Genomic DNA, 20,810 nt, shown 5'->3' with positions numbered 1-20,810 from the left:
AGCATGTGGTCGAAAACACGTTTAGAAATAGGAAAAGGGGGGTCCGTGCACTGACTGAAACTTTCCCTAAGCTGGGCATGAACGAGCTGGCCTGTGTCAAGTTCAAAGCTGCTCTAAACAGGGGCTCCCCATGTTTCTGCCACGGGCAGCTGATACTACTACTGCATGTGTTGACACAAGTGGGCCCCCTGACCTCGAACCTTAAAATGCTGAGTCTAAAGAGACAGAGCCCCCGCGCATTCTGGAGAAGGTTGTGCATTATCAACAGAGGGAAGGTGAAAATAACAATGTGCGCCCAGGCAACGTCACCCACGCCTCAGCTTCCCCAGCCTACCATCACTATTTGCTGTGACCTGATAACTAATCATCAAAAGCCCCTCAGTGGCGGGCATCTCTCCTCCGAACTCAGGGTAAGGTTTGGCTTAAACAGGCCAGCTGGGGAAATAAACAAGGATACCCCCAGGCCCCTCCGCCTAAATACGCAAGGCCCAAATCCCACTGGACGTTCCACCTAGGTACATGGGCGGGTGTTGCATGAGGTTCCATCACCACACAGGTATGGGGTGCGTGCTGGTCGATAGGGGAGGGGATTAAGTATGGGCGGAAAATCCGTTCCACTCGCGGATTTTGCGGATTTTCGGTAAATTCGCAATCCGCGAGATTCGCGAATTTCCCGCAAAATCCGCAAATCCGCGAGCAGCGGATTTCATGGCTTGCTCGCGCTGTTCGCGTGAGTTCGCGGCTTCCCAGTTCAACTTCGCGCCCCGCGAATAAGCGCTAAATTGCAGAAATACGATCTTAGCAAAACTAAAACTACTTACCAGGTTCAAAAGTTCAAGCTAATCATTTGTAGCCATTTCCTGTAGCGCTTCCTGAGGGGCCCCTCCAGAGTACAGTTGCCTACTTGCAACTATTATGTGACCCTGCTCTGACCCTCAGAATAGTTACACATATGCCACAAAGGTCCTGAATTACAGCTAAGGGAGACACGCAGGAGCCAGGCTGGAAGTTCAAATCCAGTGACACATTAATCAGCCCCTAATTCATTATTGTCAGTTGGGGCAGGGCAGGTGTTGTAACTAATTTTGCAACAATGAAAGCACTTAGCAAGTGCAAAAGATCACTAATCAGGAAGCACTAAGGAAGCAGGTGCCAGCTAAAAAAATATTCTGTGACACATTAATCAGCCCCAAATTAATTCAGGTCACTTGAGGCAGGGAAGGTGTGCTTTGCTTTGGCACAATAATGTACACTGGACAACCAGAGGGTGCTGTGATGAAACAGAGGGTGGCATGGGTGGGCCAGAGGGTGGCATGAGTAGTCAGAGAGTGGCAGTGGTGACAGAGGGTGGCAGTGATGAAGAAGAGTGTCCCAAACAGGCTGGACACGTAGAAACAACAAGTTCGCAAAACTTGCGACCCGACAGGTAAGTTCGTGTTTGCGAAATTGTACAAAACCCTCGCAAACTGGCAGAAACCCACGCGAACACAAAAAAAAAATCCGCAAATTCGCGAGAATTCGCGGATTTTGCGGATTGCGAGTTCGCAAATCCGCAAAATTCGCGAACGCGAGATTCGCAAAATTCGCCCATGCTTAGAGGGGATGAACGATTTTTTCGAAGTCGGACACAGTAGTAAATGTGAGCTGGCTTGCACCGCATTACCTCGCAGCCAACCACGCGAAAACCTTGCCCAGGCCTTAATTCCTGTAGACGAGAGGGCAACAAAGCGCTCCGAGACGGTCCCAAGAAATTGCTTGGCTTAGGACTTGACCTTGAAACTGTAAGTGTAAGTCCGTATTTGTAAAGCGTGAACTACTCACCCTTACAAGTCTCAAGGCACCGGGGGCTAATGTGGAATTAAGTGAGCTATTGCCCATAATCACCTGGTGCTGAGCTGAGCTGCCCGCCGGAGATCACACCACGAACCTGTGCTCTGAAGTCATTTGCCCAGGCAGCTGCAAAACACTGCTCCAATTATCTTTAGTACTAGGAAGCCGCTCAGCCCTCAATCACCCCCACGGTGTGTGCACTGAAGAATGTTCACTTGACGTTAGGTACGTGTATATAAGGTATACGCCTAAAAGATGGGAAGTTATACCGATGCAGAGACTCGAACCTGGGGTACAAAACCTGGTAATCAGTTCCCCTCTTGCGATTCACGGACTGCAAGCGATCAAACTGAATGGCTTCGACTGCTAGGGTCAGAGCAAAACTACAAAATAAAAAGATGGCCATCCCCCAAAATGGTCCCAGGGGTCCTGGAAGAACACCTTGCATGAGGGGGGGGGGGGGGCTGCAGGCTCTGGTAACTGCTGACACAATGACTCAGCTGAGCCTGTGCAACGAGCTGGCAGTCCGGAGACCCTGGCACTGAGCACTACCACGGCATACGGAGGAAATTTTGGGAGATTAATGTTGCATGTGGTGTTACTCCACCGCTCCGCTAATATTTGCATGCTAACATGCCAAGGGTCGACTCCTATGCCCTGCACCACCAAAATGTGTTGCACCTCCCTCCGCCCTGCCCGCCGGGCCAAGGGGGAGAGTCCTGCACAACGCATTGGGTGCACGCCCGGGGTGACTCAGCCGGGCGCAGAGCCGACATCGTTGGGTGATGTGAAAATTAGTATAGGTAAGTTCTTATGGCACTTTAAGGTCTGTTCACATGTGTGTGTTCTGGATTATGATACATTTGAGAGAATGTCGTTAGGAAGTGTGAATCGAGGATTTACACTCCACCTGTGAATTAATGGTCGTGGGTCCTGTAATGCTAGGTCACGAACAACAGGAACCGCAGCATAACATATTTAAATGCAGGAGCTTGCATACTACAGGTGATCAAGCCCCTTGATTGCGCCACACGATTGCCCTCCGGTGATGAAGGGGAGTCATCACTTCATCTGGCTACAAGGCTCCGAGCCAGCTCGACCACCAGGCACTATTTGCTGGATTGTGCCTCTAATGTTCTATATACCCTTTGACCCTTGGACACCTGTCATTGTTTCCTCCAGTAATGCACCGTTATATAGGTTGCTCACGTATCCCTATTGCTGCCAGCAAGGTAGCGTTTCCAACTTGTTCGCTTATAACTCCCTCTTCCAGTATCAATACTGTTCCTATTGTGAAACGCTCTAGCACCACTGGGGCCAGAACCCTGATCTGTAGGGCTGCTGGGCCGAGGAGGCCCCGGTGTGCTACCGAGCCCCGCCCCGCGCTCGCCGGCCAGCCACCACCTCTTCCCCTTATGCCAACCGGGGCAGCACAGGCTGCCTGAGCGCCCAAATCCCACTGGACGTTCCACCTAGGTACATGGGCGGGTGTTGCATGAGGTTCCATCACCACACAGGTATGGGGTGCGTGCTGGTCGATAGGGGAGGGGATTAAGTATGGGCGGAAAATCCGTTCCGCTCGCGGATTTTGCGAATTTTCGGTAAATTCGCAATCCGCGAGATTAGCGAATTTCCCGCAAAATCCGCAAATCCGCGAGCAGCGGATTTTATGGCTTGCTCGCACTGTTCGCGTGAGTTCGCGGCTTCCCAGTTCAACTTCGCGCCCTGCGAATAAGCGCTAAATTGCAGAAATACGATCTTAGCAAAATTAAAACTACTTACCAGGTTCAAAAGTTCAAGCTAATCATTAGTAGCCATTTCCTGTAGCGCTTCCTGAGGGGCCCCTCCAGAGTTCAGTTGCCTACTTGCAACTATTATGTGACCCTGCTCTGACCCTCAGAATAGTTACACATATGCCACAAAGGTCCTGAATTACAGCTAAGGGAGACAAGCAGGAGCCAGGCTGGAAGTTCAAATCCAGTGACACATTAATCAGCCCCTAATTCATTATTGTCAGTTGGGGCAGGGCAGGTGTTGTAACTAATTTTGCAACAATGAAAGCACTTAGCAAGTGCAAAAGATCACTAATCAGGAAGCACTAAGGAAGCAGGTGCCAGCTAAAAAAATATTCTGTGACACATTAATCAGCCCCAAATTAATTCAGGTCACTTGAGGCAGGGAAGGTGTGCTTTGCTTTGGCACAATAATGTACACTGGACAACCAGAGGGTGCTGTGATGAAACAGAGGGTGGCATGGGTGGGCCAGAGGGTGGCATGAGTAGTCAGAGAGTGGCAGTGGTGACAGAGGGTGGCAGTGATGAAGAAGAGTGTCCCAAACAGGCTGGACACGTAGAAACAACAAGTTCGCAAAACTTGCGACCCGACAGGTAAGTTCGCGTTTGCGAAATTGTACAAAACCCTCGCGATCTGGCAGAAACCCGCGCGAACACAAAAAAAAATCCGCAAATTCGCGAGAATTCGCGGATTTTGCGGATTGCGAGTTCGCAAATCCGCAAAATTCGCGAACGCGAGATTCGCAAAATTCGCCCATGCTTAGAGGGGTTGAACGATTTTTCCGAAGTCGGACACAGTAGTAAATGTGAGCTGGCTTGCACCGCATTACCTCGCAGCCAACCACGCGAAAACCTTGCCCAGGCCTTAATTCCTGTAGACGAGAGGGCAACAAAGCGCTCCGAGACGGTTCCAAGAAATTGCTTGGCTTAGGACTTGACCTTGGAACTGTAAGTGTAAGTCCGTATTTGTAAAGCGTGAACTACTCACCCTTACAAGTCTCAAGGCACCGGAGGCTAATGTGGAATTAAGTGAGCTATTGCCCATAATCACCTGGTGCTGAGCTGAGCTGCCCGCCGGAGATCACACCACGAACCTGTGCTCTGAAGTCATTTGCCCAGGCAGCTGCAAAACACTGCTCCAATTATCTTTAGTACTAGGAAGCCGCTCAGCCCTCAATCACCCCCACGGTGTGTGCACTGAAGAATGTTCACTTGACGTTAGGTACGTGTATATAAGGTATACGCCTAAAAGATGGGAAGTTATACCGATGCAGAGACTCGAACCTGGGGTACAAAACCTGTTAATCAGTTCCCCTCTTGCGATTCACGGACTGCAAGCGATCGAACTGAATGGCTTCGACTGCTAGGGTCAGAGCAAAACTACAAAATAAAAAGATGGCCATCCCCCAAAATGGTCCCAGGGGTCCTGGAAGAACACCTTGCATGAGGGGGGGGGGGCTGCAGGCTCTGGTAACTGCTGACACCATGACTCAGCTGAGCCTGCGCAACGAGCTGGCAGTCCGGAGACCCTGGCACTGAGCACTACCAAGGCATACGGAGGAAATTTTGGGAGATTAATGTTGCATGTGGTGTTACTCCACCGCTCCGCTAATATTTGCATGCTAACATGCCAAGGGTCGACTCCTATGCCCTGCACCACCAAAATGTGTTGCACCTCCCTCCGCCCTGCCCGCCGGGCCAAGGGGGAGAGTCCTGCACAACGCATTGGGTGCACGCCCGGGGTGACTCAGCCGGGCGCAGAGCCGACATCGTTGGGTGATGTGAAAATTAGTATAGGTAAGTTCTTATGGCACTTTAAGGTCTGTTCACATGTGTGTGTTCTGGATTATGATACATTTGAGAGAATGTCGTTAGGAAGTGTGAATCGAGGATTTACACTCCACCTGTGAATTAATGGTCGTGGGTCCTGTAATGCTAGGTCACGAACAACAGGAACCGCAGCATAACATATTTAAATGCAGGAGCTTGCATACTACAGGTGATCAAGCCCCTTGATTGCGCCACTCGATTGCCCTCCGGTGATGAAGGGGAGTCATCACTTCATCTGGCTACAAGGCTCCGAGCCAGCTCGACCACCAGGCACTATTTGCTGGATTGTGCCTCTAATGTTCTATATACCCTTTGACCCTTGGACACCTGTCATTGTTTCCTCCAGTAATGCACCGTTTGCTACCTCTTGTATATAGGTTGCTCACGTATCCCTATTGCTGCCAGCAAGGTAGCGTTTCCAACTTGTTCGCTTATAACTCCCTCTTCCAGTATCAATACTGTTCCTATTGTGAAACGCTCTAGCACCACTGGGGCCAGAACCCTGATCTGTAGGGCTGCTGGGCCGAGGAGGCCCCGGTGTGCTACCGAGCCCCGCCCCGCGCTGGCTGTCCAGCCACCACCTCTTCCCCTTATGCCAACCGGTGCAGCACAGGCTGCCTGAGCGCGCACCTCTCAAGAAGGGGGGGGCGAGCACCGGCTCGCCCAGACGCGCATGAGGCAATCTACTTCCAACAAGGAGGGGGGGGCAGCCCCCCGCGGCGGGCAATGAAAATCACCCTGGCCGCCATCTTGGGATACCCAAGCTGTCATCTCTGGATTTGAAATGGTGGAAGGGGGAGTGTGCCGGGGTAGCCTACCCCTCATGCCACCACCGACCGGAAGTCGCCCCCGCCTGAATGTGGGCGGGGCATGCAGACGGAAGTGGGGGTACAGGCTGCGAGGGCTAGGCCCGATGGCCGAAGTGTTATGGGGCTCCCCAGGGCCAGTGGGAGCCCCGTGGAGACATAGGTGCTTCGGGAGAGCAGGGACCCAGAGGTACCTTGCCCGTGCCTGGCTTCTGCCATGTGGTTGTAAAGTTGTATGCTGCCTCCCTCCCACGGGAGGGGGCCCCCGCTCCCGATGCCACACGAGTTGCATAACTCTAAGGGGGAAAAAGTTTGTGCCCCTGCGCAAATCTGTCTGCCTCTAACTGCAAAGGTACAACAATACCATACAGTTGTTGGAGCAGTCCCCACTGCGATGACACTAGGATGCCTTCTAAAATCAGCCCGTGTAATGCGGCATGCAAAGAAGCTCCTGCCTTTGCTGGAGTGGAGAAAGGTAGGGGGGAGCAACCGAGCACGCTCCTGTTGGGCTAAGGTTTGTTGCGCTTGCATGAGCACTGTATTTAAAATAAAGCGTTTCGCCCGGAGTCGCAGGATGTTGCAAATTTCTGCCAGGCTCGACCTGGATCCCAACTCTGAGGCGAACGCCAAAGCCTAAGCCACACCAACCATACACATTCCGTTACATGGAGGATGAGAGATTTGCCCAGAACACAGGATGTGGTTGTGAGGCTCGAACCCTGCTGTTCCCCACACCAAAGTCGGCGGGCTAGCCGACGGACCGCATCGTCTCTGCCGTTGGACCCTCTCTCTCATTCTGTCAAGCGAACATGCGTCGGTGGCGGTTATGCCCTAACCACTGCCATATGCCAAGGTGGCGCCGAGCCAGCCGTGTTCGAGAAGGGCGGAGGGAGGGGGCAAGGACTGGACTGTCTGGCCGAGCGGTGCGGAGGCGGGCCAGTCGTGACCTCACAGCCCCCTACCCTGCGTACTATATGAGACAGCATTGTTGTGTAGCAGAGCAGGGGGGGCATAGCCTCGGGGGACCCCCGCACCAAGGCAGCGTGCTGAGGTGACCCCGTCCGTCGTGCACAGCGGAGCGACCTGGCCGCAGTAGCTGGTCCCCGTGACCCGTACCCCAAAAGGGGGGGGGAATGGCGGGACCACGAGCACAACTCCCCTGCAGCCGAGCAGGTATGGACGCCACCTAGCTTGATAATGCTGGCCAACAGTGCCCCATCGTGCCTGCACGCAAACGGTCCTGGCCAACCGCCCCCTCATGCACGATGAAGAGCCTATAGCCGAAACCCGGGATCGAACCGGGGACCTTTAGATTATCAGTCTAACGCACTCACGACTGAGTTATTCCGGGTGAAGCGAGAGCCAGCGCCCATCTAAACCCGACTCGACTATCTGTGGCGGGGAGAGGAGGGTTACGAATGAAGTGGGGGAGCATGCCACTGACTGCACCGTGAACGGCCCACCCCTCGCAGGCCCGGGAAATATGACTGTGGAAGGCCGAGAACAGCCCCTGGGCCCACCCCCGTCAGCTGCCCATTGTGACTCTAAAAGCGACGCCCAGTTGCCCGCTCCCGACTGGTACCTGACCTGGGATGCCTAGCGCGAGGGGGAGCGTGGGCTGCACGTGGATGCCAAAGGTTGGGCAATGCCCAAAGCGGACAAACACCCGCATGGAACTCCATCCCTCGCCCAGCCTACTGGCCTAAGATGAATTGGGCCTGGCAAAGCCCCCTGGCGAACCCGCCGGGATGGCATGGGCGGCACTAACCTCGAGTCCCAAACTGAGTTATCCCACACACGAGGGCGAAGCTCATGCTAACTTAACACAGCATATAGGCTCTATATATCAACATCTTCTCACATGCGGACGATGCCAGCTTCCAAGGCCGTGTCTTTATGGATAGATTTGTCCTAGGCCGCATCAGGTCTTCCTTACACGCCACTTTGCCTAACTTCCCGATTGAACCTGAATCGTTCCCCCCTCGCACAATGATAATAGAGAGAACAACCAGCGCACATCTAATTTCCAAATTATATAAAACATGTGCTAATATGAGGCCTGTAAATGATGACAAGGCCCCCAAGGACTGGGAGATAGACTTGGGTCCTCTGATAACGATGATCAGTGGGCTAAATGTCACGCAGTAACAATAAATGTCTCACTCAACAGCAAACACAAGCTCCTGCAGTAAAAAATGTTACTCCGCATTTATTTCCTCCCTGCTAATGCGCACAGAATAGATCCATCCAGGCTACATAACTGTTGGAAATGCGTTGCACCTTAGGCTGATTTTGCACATCTTACCTGGACATGTCCTAAGCTACAGTCCTACTGGGAACACATACACAAGACTCTAGGGAAAATGATAAATCTGCCCCTCATTCCAACTCTGGAAGTGGCCCTACTGGGATACACGGTCAACTTCCCCAAAAAGGTCAGACGGTTCGCATCACTGTGTCTGTTAATGGAGAAGCAGGAAATAGCAGTACATTTCGGCCACAAATCAGTACCTACAGTACGGGGCTGGTTGAGCAGCTTGGCCTACTGTAACATTAATAGCAAGAACTTTCAAGCCTACTGCCCAGTTCTTCCCGTCCTAAAGTCATATGGGGCACATATCACATATATGTGGAGAGTCTGAGGCAAGCTTCCAGCTCTCAGCTAGAGCATGGTATTGTCGACGGACAAGACAAGCACCGAAAATATGGCCTAAAAGTCTGAAAAAGCTGTGAGACTGCGAGACTGAGGGTCAGTGGTGGTGGGGGTAGGGGGAACCATTCTAGACGACACTGATATAGTATTCCAGATGCATTCATTCCAGCCATGATAGACTCATCAATATTGCAATTCTTCCACATTGTGTTTGCTGATTGTGACAATGGCATTGTAATTAACAGTGAATGGATTTGCATGTATGTATCCTTTGAAATAAAGCAAACTGAAAAATAAAGTTAAAAAAAGAGCTTTAGTAAGTCTAGCTCTAAGCACCAAAATGGCAGTCCCCTGTGCTAGAAGCATTACACTATTAGAAGCAGAGATCTCCCCAGTTCCTTCACTGAGATCTAGGATTCCTTGGACTTTCATACTGTGCAATGTATAAGGCTTTGGTAATGGTTTGCGGATATAGTCACTGTGATGGTGAACCGTGGTCTTGTTGGAGTCTGCAAGCCTACCAATGCCTTACAGGTTGTTAGGGTGCTGTGGCCAAAGTCTACCAGATTTCCATTGTGCTGTTCTGAAAGCTTAAAAGGTGTTCAGGCACTTTTGCCAAAGCCTACAGGATTGGTTAATGCTCTCACCTGGATGAAGCGCCTAATTGGTACAAGCAGTTTGCTTGAGAGCACTCAACCCCAGCTTTATGAGTGAAGGTGTGAAGTCACCATCCTTTGTCCTTTTGTTGTTTCTTGCTTTCTTGGTGATGAAAACTTGGTGATGCAGGACCATTCGGATCAGCAGCTTTGGCCTTAGGCATTTGAGAGCTCGGATTAGGATTTAGGGCCAGATGTATTAAAGGGTTTTACCCTTTCTGTGTCTATGGGAAAATGTGTTTGTACATATGGCCCTTAGAATTTCGGAGTATTTGGGCTGAGAATAGTCGCAGTGACGAAGGAGAACTGAAGCCAAGCAAACACCTTGGAAATAGATGCAGTTTACATACAATCACAGCCAATATTGCCACAGTAGTCTTACAGGATCTCAACGTCCAAAGAATCACCTACGAGTTACAGGAGCTACACAAGTTGTAAGTGATGAGGTCCGGAGGGAGCAATTATTTTCCAGACCTTAACTGGCCTCAGGGTGGTGCTGGGGCCAATGGTGTTACACAGGGTGGTACTGTGCCGGAGTGGAACTGAAAAATCCAGAATGAATGAGTAACATTGGTCATTTGTGGGTCTTAATTTATAACTTTAAGCTTGCTTTTTTACCTCTGCATCTGGATTTGAAGCTTGTTGTCAGTTCCCCAGCAAGAACCAGAGGACCTTTTTTAAATACTGTTTTTATTTGTTGAGTGTCCTCAATCCTCTTTTTCACTATCCAAATACAAATCTCAGATAACACTGGTAAGACAACATTCTCTGTACAGGTCACTGGCTTTATACCATCGTACCTTATGGCAAAAGTGTAAACTCGTCTATTCACACAGTCCCAATAGTCTTCTAAATTTCCACTTTTTTAGTTTCTGTGTTTTTCAGCTAATAGGGTTCCCATGATACTTCCTTCAAATTTCTGACCACTGACAAAAGATGACGAACTAAGAGAGCCAGAGACAGTTCACAATCTGAGGGTCATCTTTGACAATAAGCTAGCCATGGAGAGCCATGTTACCAAAGTTGCTGCGGCCTGGTTTGCACTCTAAGGAAACCCCTGCTATTGCTGCCCTCCCAAGCAAAAATGTTGTTTGAACAAAATGTTATTTGAGGCATTCTTGACTGTTACAACACATTGCTGTTTTGAATACCTGAATACATGGTAAATAGACTATACCGAGTCAAGCCCCAGCTGCATAATTAGCATTAAACAGACCTACAATATCCCCTTCATACTGTAATTTGAAGGAACTCCATTGACTACAAGTAAAACAAAAGATAGGTTTTAAATCTCTTTGCATAATTTTTAAAGTGCTCCAGGGCAAAATAGATAACTTTATTTGTGTGATTACTTAAAACCATTGCACTAAAATGTTACAAATGAATTTGTATGTTTTTCTTAAAAAGTAAAAAAACTGAAAAAATGGTTTATATACAAAAATACATAATTCAGTAGTGTAAAGGTCAATAATCAACGCTCTAAACGGGAGGGGCAGCAGCATATATTAATGTCCTCTAGTGGCCATAGTATAATAAGTCTTTGGGAGCAGATCCAAATAGTTCCCGATATTCAAAGTGATGAATCCGAGCCTAGCTGTAAAAACATCAGACTGAAGGGGCCCAGATGGTGTGGAGGGTCGATTTTCAGCAGTGCAAAAGATGAATCTTAGCAAAGAAATGGCTATGCAGTACAATGGGTGGGTTTGAAATACATAGAGCATGCTGCCTAATTGTTTGTTGTCGCCAGAGCTTTGTCTCTGTGGGAAACCTTTTGGTTGCAGTGCGAGAAATTACTAGCTACTTGCTTTTAGGATTTTCCCCCCCACTTTCTCCATGAATCGTACAAAGAGGCAAATCAACTGAACATCTACGCCTCCAAAGCATACTTTCACTGCTTGCCTGCAGGATATTAGCCCCTTGGTTTTAAAAATAGACTTCAATAGCAATTGTGGGGAGGGCTTAGTGTAGCTCTGCAGGCCAAACCATCCATTGGCTCTTTCTTTGAGCACTGCCTTATCTTCCACCATGGACACCCTTTTCACTCTCTTGTTTGAAAGATAGTTTAAGCTATTGTGCGTCCCTGAGGCCTCCCAAAGTTCCACCAGGCCCAACCGATCTATCAAAACTGACAAATAGGTCACAGCTGCACATTCGTTTTTTTGAGTGTATTTCATTCCATAAGGGGGCATTGAGCAATCCAGGCTCAGCCCTTTTGATTTTGTGCTAGCACGTGACATGGGCGCCTTTGAGGGTGATTTTTCTGGACTGGCAGACCAAATTCCAGTCTGATCTGCGCAAGCGAGGCCTATTTAGGTAGATTAAGGGGTCTATTACGATCCACCCGCCACCGCAATGGCCAAAGGGACCGCCTGCCATATGTGCAGCGGTCCCGTGATGCTGATTAGGATGAGCCCGCCACACAGGCGGACGCATCCAGCATTTTTTACATTGCGGCGGGCAGTGCTTTCAGAAGCACCCGCCGCAATGTAAAAAAGGCATTTGTGCATTTGCACGCACAACGTGGCAGGCACCGCGCGGTACGTACCTGCAATGATGTGCAGGCAGATGCAGGGGGGTCTCATAGGTACCCCCATGTGCACCCCAACACCCTGGGGGCCCACAACGGGCACCCACATTCAGGCCCCGCATGCCTTTCCATGGCGGTATTGCCCCCATGGAAAGGCACATCCCCGCCTACATTATAAAATAGATGGCGGTGTCTTGCAGACCATATTATACCCCTTTTCTGCCCTGGTCTCCTGTTTTACCTGTGGAAAACCAGTGGACGGTCTTTGCGTCCACCAGGGTCCCCGCTGTCATGGTAATATGGCGGGGGAAATGGGATGCAGGCGGTGGAATATATCGGGCGGATTGCCACCGCCATTCGGTCGATGGCGATCTGCCCGACATACTAATAGACCCCTAAATATCATTCTTACTGATCTTAAGACTATGCTGTCCAGTATGCCCACGTTAAATTCCCTCAGACATTGCTCCCGTAAGTGATAGTTGGGATGAGATTTGCTTGCAGCACTTGTTCCAATGGCGTGAGACTTGGACCAACAGTTTTATATTTAATGGTTTTTAATGCAACCCTGATTGAGTTTCCTCTTCTCCTGATGGCTTCTTTTTGTACCTTGATCATGCCTTTGTTATGTATCATCACTCCCCAGGAACTTATATTCCTCGACTACTTCTATTGTTTGACCAGCCAAATCCCAGCAGTCATAGATGCGTTCTTTTTTGGGTTTAGTTGCATCACTTTGAATTTATCTAAGTTAATGCTTAGACCCTTGTTAACAGTGTAGCTTTCGGTAGTGTCTAGTAGATGTTGAAGTCCAATCGGAGTTCGGCTGATCAGTACAAGGTCGTCAGAGTACAGTAAGTTGGAAGGTGAAAGCCCGCCCATCCTTGGGGTGTGTGATTTACATGTATCCAGTAAGTTCCATTGATAAATCAGCCATAAACAGATTGAACGGCTTCAGAGCCACACACATCCCTGTTTCAAACCCTTTGTAGTTGGTATTTTTCTGGACAGGGAGTTTCCATCTCTGAGCTTCACTTGGACCCAGGTGTCAGTCTGTAAAATAATCAGCTGGTTTAAGAGAGCAGGTGGTATATTTAATTTGTTGAGTTAAGTCCAGAGTTTATTCCTGTCTGTGTTGTCGAAAGCCGATGAGTAGTCCATGAAACACATGTAAAATGGTAAGTTTGCAGCTTTAACAGCATCTGTAAGTAGAGAAAGGGCAAGTATGTTCTGATAGTTCCCTTGCCCTTTCAGAAGTCCATCTGGTTGATGGGGACGGCTGAACATCAGTTGCCCAATCCATGAGATCGTCCAGCAGAAGGCCAGCGTAGTATTTGGCACTGTTATCAATTAATGCTTCCAATCTGTAGCTTTTTGCTTCATTCTTATTGCCTCTCTTGCATTTTGGGGATATGATGGACCCCCTCCAAGAATCCGGTAGACTTTCTCCTCCCAAGATATGTTCAAACAGTGGTAATAATGCAGCCGCCCAGTAGTCCTGGTCTTTTTTACACAGGATCTGTGGAATCCTGTTGGGACCTGCCACGCCCTACTGGCTGCCTTCCACTATCCTTTTCTTAATCTGATTGATTGAAAATGAGAAAGAATCAGTTGCCTATGCTTGATCAGGCAATGTACCTACAGAAATGTAGCTGGGTCTAGGATTCTCATTCCTAAATCCTTCTTGTTCTGAGTTAAAATGTTGCAGAAGGTGGGTTGCTCAGGCTTCTTCCGTTAGATGTGAATTGACTTTTTGTACATGTGAATTTGTTAAGTTGTTTATTGTGCGCCAGAATCTTGCACTATTGTTAGTCTTTGAGTCATATAGTAGTTTGGCCCACAGCTTGTCATCCCCTTCCCTTTTTGCTTGCAAGATTACCTTTTTCTTGTTTGTTTTTAGTTGTGTTAGCTCCTTCTGAACACTGGGATCTGGGCCTGTACGTCGGAGCCTCCGTAATGTTGTATTTATTGCTTTCTTGAGCTCCCGTAGGTTGGAGTTCTGTGGGATGGAACAGTGGTTAGGCGGCTTGTCTAGCAGTTGAGGGGAGATCTTTGAAGGATTTCCCTAGATGATGAAAAGGGCCCTTCCCTTGCTGAAAATATTTCTCCTAACCTTTTGGTAAAAAGTTCTCAGTGTGTTAACACATTTTTACCTGCAGCCTCCAGGTTATCCCAAAGTGACTTAGCCAAAGCCAGCAATTAAAGTTCATTGTGTAAATAGAGTTTGGATCCTCCACTGGCTAGTACTATGAATTAAATGCGTTTATAGTAATTTATTGTGGTCGATGGTCACTTTGATCTTGTGTACATATCTGAAAGCCTGCAATCTTACTGATAAACGGTAGGGCTACAAAGTTGTAATCTATGAACATGCTGACTGCGGCATTGTGAAAAGTTGCCACTGGTTGTTGGTCTCCTGGGAAACTCCCATTGAGTTGGACAAAGCTCAAATGTTCCATATCCCTTATGAAATTCTTAGCTAATCAGTATTGATTACTCCAGTTACTCACTTCCTGTCGGGGGATATTCCCATCCAAGAATTGTTCCTCCAGTAGTTCATCCGTTTCTCGAGGCCCCAATAGTTGCACATTAAATTCACCTGCTACCAGAAAGTTAGACGCCGGGTTTTCTGAGAGTAGACGTGTTATTTTAGATCCAAAGAATTTGGCTCCTATGATTTTATTGCGTGGATAGAGGTATATATTTAACACTATTAATTGTTGTTTATTAATGTCATCACCTATGTCCACTCTGAGTGCTTTTATTGCATTTGTTGAAGGTAACTTAGTCTCTACATTTTTGGTTGCCTTAAAGTGCTTGATTGATGAATAGATTGTTAATCTGCGCTTCAGGTGCCAAAATATGGCACTTTTAATGCTGGTAAAAGATGAGTTTTGAAACCATGTAAATGAAAAGGTATGTCTAACCATGTTTCTTAAAACAAATTAAGGTCGAAGTCTTGGAAATAAAACAGGAGCTCTCTGTCCGTTGTTTTGCTTCCCAGTCCTTTTATATTCAAGGAACTGAGTCATAGCTGGTGGTTGCCTACTGAAAGTTCTTTTGTTCTGAGTCAAGTATTCTTACCATGCAGATTTATTGACCTGGCTAGCCAGGTCTAGTCTCCCCATCTTGTGGCTGGGTTCTGATCTTTTGAATCTGTCTGCAATGCATCCATGCTACATGCCACTTTGAGCAAGGATTGAGTATGTCTGCCAGAAGATGAGGTGCATGGGGTTGCTTGCTCGTGTCTAGCTGTAGTAATAGGGGATCTGGATAGCCCCGTTTTTGATAGAGCAATATTTTGATTCCCCAGGCCTTTAGCTGGTCCTCTTCTTCCAAGACTCTCCTCGCTATTTTATCTAAAGTCCAAGTTGCCTCTGTTACGGCGTGATCTGAGAGTTGTTTGAAGACCTTGCACTCAGTTGTTTCCAGGAATCACTGACAAAATATTGAAGGTCCCAATATCGACCTACAAAAATATTGCACCAAAAATATTGAAGTCAAGAATATCGACATCCTATCAACATTATGGAAAGTACAAAATTATCAAAAAAAAATATCGATATCCAAAATATCATTGTTAAATAAACTATTGTAAAATAAAGTAATAATATATAATTAAAATAAACATTGTTACAAATATTTGAAAATGCTTAAAAATTATAAGTAATATATAATTAAAAATACATTAAACATATACATATAATATATAATATATATACTTACTTATTAATATGTTTTAATATTTGTTTTAATAACATATACATTGTTTATTTTTTTTTAAATAAATTATAACTACATCTATACACAGAAAACAATAATATAAATAAAAATTAAATAAATACATGTAACAACTTAAAAATATAATCAATGTTTAATCTTTTTAAAATTAATTATACACTACATTACCTAAAATAATACAAAAAATATTAGATAGCGAGGAACTAAAATTACTATTCCCAATCCAGTGAATGCAACAGCAGAGAAAGAGTTGGATAGCGTAGGGGTAAAAATTACTATTGCCACTCCAGTGAGTACAACAGTTGGGAAAGTGTTGGATAGCGTAGGGCAGGGGTCTCCAAACCGGTCCTGGAGGGCCGGATCCATGCCAGATTTTTAAAATTACTACATGTATCTCAATGGGGATATCCCAAAAATCTGGCATGGATCCGGCCCTCCAGGATCGGTTTGGAGACCCCTGGCGTAGGGGTTAAAATTACTATTCCCACTCCAGTGAATGCAGCAGTAGGGAAAGTGTTGGATAGCGTAGGGGTTAAATTACTATTCCCACTCCAGTGAGTGCCACATTAGGGAAAGTGTTGGATAGCATAGGGGTAAAAATTACTACTCCCACTCCAGTGAGTGCAATAGTAGGGGAAGTGTAGGATAGCGTAGGGGTTATATTAACATATTTAGCAATTAAATATTTTGTATACAATAAATAACATATTAATAATTATTAAACAAAATAATTATTAATAAATACCTATAGAATTCAATTAATATTTACTTAAATAACATTAAATTACTTCCCACTCTATTCCCTATAAAGACACAATGCACTACACATAAACGATAACACAATTAATGTCATTACCAATGAATCAATTAATGACAATTTATTACCAATTATTAAGTCATTAACAATAATTTAATTACCAATAACAAAAATACAAATTCATAATTAATGAATTATAATTGATATAATTGAAAATTAACCAATTATTAAAAATGAATTGCCAAGTAATAATTAATTAACAATAAATTAATCATCAATAACAATAAGTAAAAACATAATAATTAATTAATTATATTTAAATTACTTCCCACCCTATTCACCTATAAACCCACAACCCGCTATACATTAAAAATAACATAATTATTTGAATTATTAACTAATAAAAATAATTACCAATTAATAATTAATTTACAATGAATTAAGTAACAGTAATAAACAATTACTATAAATTAATTATTAATTACTATAATTATAAATTAACCAATTAATAAAAATTAATAACCAATTAATAATTAATGAACAATACATTAACAATCAATAACGATAAATAAAACATATTAATTAATTATAATTAAATTACTTACTACCCTGTTCCTCTCTAAGCCCATAACCCGCTCTGTCACCAAAACGCAAAATGTATTTAAAAAAAATTACTATTTTCTAAACATTTAATACGTATATTTAAAATGAATGAAAAAACATAAAAAAAGTAAACATACATATAAAATACATACTAAAATACATAACACTAAAAAAATCAATAACATTTACAACAATTTTTTTGCTAATGATAATATTTACTTCAATATGACTTACTTCGATATTAAAAATATCGATATTACTTACCTTGCAGTCGATATTCTAGTCAACGATATTCTTGACTTTGATATCTGTCCTTACGATATTAAAAACTTGAAATTAGTGTAGGTCGATATTAAAATTTTGATATTTTGACTGCTCACATGTTTCCAGGTCGTGTGAGCTTATATCCGCCAGGCTGCTGATTGATTTCAGTAAACGTAGAATATTCCCTCTCTTGAGGATATCCCCCTGGCCTCTGGACTTGTACTCAGGAATGAGCTGAATAGTGCAGCTTTTGAGAGGTGACTGGTTGGTAAATGAAGAATTAGCTTGCATGGCCCGCCCCTCCTGGAAATGAGAACTTACAGAGTTGACTTGGACTGCCTGGCCTTCCATAATGGTATGAATTATTTTTGTTGTAAAAACTGGATATGCATTCCTAGCATTAGTTGAAATGGCAGGGATGCTGCTGCTTACAGTCTTTGGATTGACATCTGTTGATTAAAGGTTAAGTTTGCACAAATCACTTTAACCCCTTTCTGCTCGGATTCTGTGCCCCCTGTGGTCATTGTGATTAGTTGACTAAGATTGTGGTCCACTTTTAGAGGCGATGGTCTGCACATTTCCCTGTGTGCTGGACTTTTTATGCTTGGGCTTTCAATACCTGTTTGAAACTAAGCTGTTATGTCCTTCTTCCTCTTTCTTCCTTTCCTCTTCTGTTTCTGACTATGTTTTATTTTCCCTTTACCTGCGTCATTAGCCGACTTGGGTAGGTGTGTTTAATTTTTTATTGGTTGCGCTTCCACATATTACAGCAGGAGATCTGTGTGCTCTAGACTTCTGATGTGATCGCAGACCTTATAGTGTTCATTGCATCCTAATCCCCCCTTCTGCAATGGCCCTTTCATCCTGAAGATTTTCGCTTAGGTAATCAGCTGTTGCATTAGCTATGTTTGTCATTCTGGAGTTGGAATGGTAAGGTGCCAATATTTCTTTGGGGGGATCCTTTAAGGGCCCTTTCCCTTGACCCTTGTTAGTCGACACTTCTGTGATGCCAGTTGATCCCTCTATGCTGCTATTGTCTTGGTCATCTCAATTTGGTGTCCTTGCTTTATTCGTTACTTTCTTTATGACTGCTAAGAGGTCTCTCATTGCAGCTGGGAGTGTTGAGAGCTTATCCACCATGGTGAGGCAGGTGCAGTGTGTTTGTATTTATTGCGTTTCTGTCTGAGCCCTTTCAAGCAAGGTATTCATATTCGATAATATTTTGTCGATGTTTGAGACATTAGTGGCCAAGGAGTTAAGGATAGATAGTTGAATGTCCTTCTTGTCGGAGTGGAACTGCATTGATTTTTATTGATAATTGCAAGGTATTTAATAAGGATGACCAGATATTTTCTATGCCCGTTTGATTCATTTCACTAATTTGATTTTGGTAAGCGTTGTTATCATCCGCATGCCCGCAACCTGGAGTGTGTGAAGCTTCCAACTGTTCCTTTTCTTGTGTTGTGGGGAAAAAAGTATTGATTGCTTCGCCATTGGGATCCTTTATAATTCCCTGTTGTTGATTGCAGTGCGGTTTGTAAATTGATGAGGTGTTATACCCCAGATGCCTGAGCTAGGGCAGGTGACTGTGCCTGGCTTATTGCATTGTCTGAGGACAACAAGTCCTTCTTCATCCATTCATTTCCTCAGTGAAACCACTCAAATGCTTAGTGCCCCAGGGCTAAGCCTTAAGCTGGCTACTTTTTAAACATTTACATGACTCCCCTGATAGCTCTCATTGCTAGGATAGGTGTTAAGGTGATCTCATATGCAGACGACACCCAGCTGGTGTTTTTCCTTCAACGATCACTCTGCTGCAGCGTTCAACTCATTCAAAGACTGTCTACAAGACATAGCAAGCTGGAAGAACAAAAACCGATTAAAGCTAAATGCTGACAAGACGGAGGTCTTATTTTTTTAATCAAGCCTCCCCCATCTTCAGGAATATGGTGGCCTGTGGAACTTGGCTCCCCACCTGCACCGAAAGTCAGTCAGGCAAGTGTTGGTAGCCTGCTTCGGGAAGATAAGAGCCATCATAAAATCTTTGGGCTTCTAGCCAGGAGAAAGCAGACAGACCACTGTTAATGCCCTCGTGAATTCTCATCTTGACTATGCAAATGGCCTCTACCTGGCCCTTCCTAGATTCTTGATTAAGAGGCTCCAATTTTTACAAAACACTGCAGCCAGGCTAGTCTGCAAGGTCCCTCTGAGCCAGCACATTTCCCCACACCTCCAACAACTCCACTGGCTCCATATAGCCAAGAGGATTGAATACAAGGCCCTAACAATGGCTTGCCACACCTACCGTGGCTTGGGACCCGGCTACTTGAGGAAAAGACTCTGGCTGTACCACCGAGTGCAGACCTTAAGATCAATTCTCTCTCTCACAGATCTCATATTGTTACTCCCCTAAGGTTTGTGACTCATAGTGCACTAAAATAAATGATTGATTGCTTGCTGTTGACTTTTTGCTTGCTTTCTTGCTTGGGGCTATGCTGAGCTATACCTCTGCTGTGCCACCATTGTTATAATGAATCAGCCTGATCTGGTTGGCTGATCCGCAGTTTTTTTTTTGCGCTATTCTTGGTGTTCCTGATATTCAATGATTCACTCTATGCCCCTTGTTATGTGTACTTAAAGCTTTCTTTTAGTAAGTTTCTGTACTTGGGCAGTAGGAGTTGAGTGGTGAGAGTTGAGGGTAGAATTCAAAAGGTGTCTCACGACCTCCCTTCTCTCACCAGAGGCACACGCCTGGGGCAAATGGCTAATAACCAATGACTAATCATTACAAAAATGGAATTTGGCAGGTTTGTCCCCAGCCGCCACTGGTGTCATGGTCTTGCAGTCGCAGTGGTCTCTGCTTTCAGTCAGCGCTTCCCCACTTCTGGTGGTCTTGCCTGGTAGCCTCAGTGCCATGGTTTGTCCTAATTTGTCTTGCTGTGTGCACAAGAAGCTCAAGAAGCCCCTCAAAGCCCTTTCTCCAGTGTCACAGTTGCCTAGACAGGTCATGTGCTGGCCAAGCTAAGCTTATTCAGGTCACCTCCACTTCCGGGCTGCCTGCAGCACTCTCTCAGCCATCCCAAGAGAAGAAGAAGACTGTGAGCCTTAGCGCTGCAGATCCACACAGATCTCATTCACAATCCTTGGGCATATCAGGCAGGAGCAGAGGAGCTCAGCCACGAGTGGGGCACAATTGAGCAGACCGCAGGCCACACCTGGTCCTAGCCAGGCGGCTTCCATGGATCGCCGGGGCTCACCATCTGTGAGGGCAGAGTTGGGCTCTCGCATGGTGTGCAGCAAGGGATGCCTTTGATCTTTTGGCTGCCTTTTTTGACTCCCTTATTGGGAAC

Source organism: Lissotriton vulgaris, chromosome 3_1 (genome assembly GCF_964263255.1).
Source record: "Lissotriton vulgaris chromosome 3_1, aLisVul1.2, whole genome shotgun sequence".
In the NCBI taxonomy this organism is placed as follows: Eukaryota; Metazoa; Chordata; class Amphibia; order Caudata; family Salamandridae; genus Lissotriton; species Lissotriton vulgaris.
Note: the sequence above shows the minus strand (reverse complement) of the source record.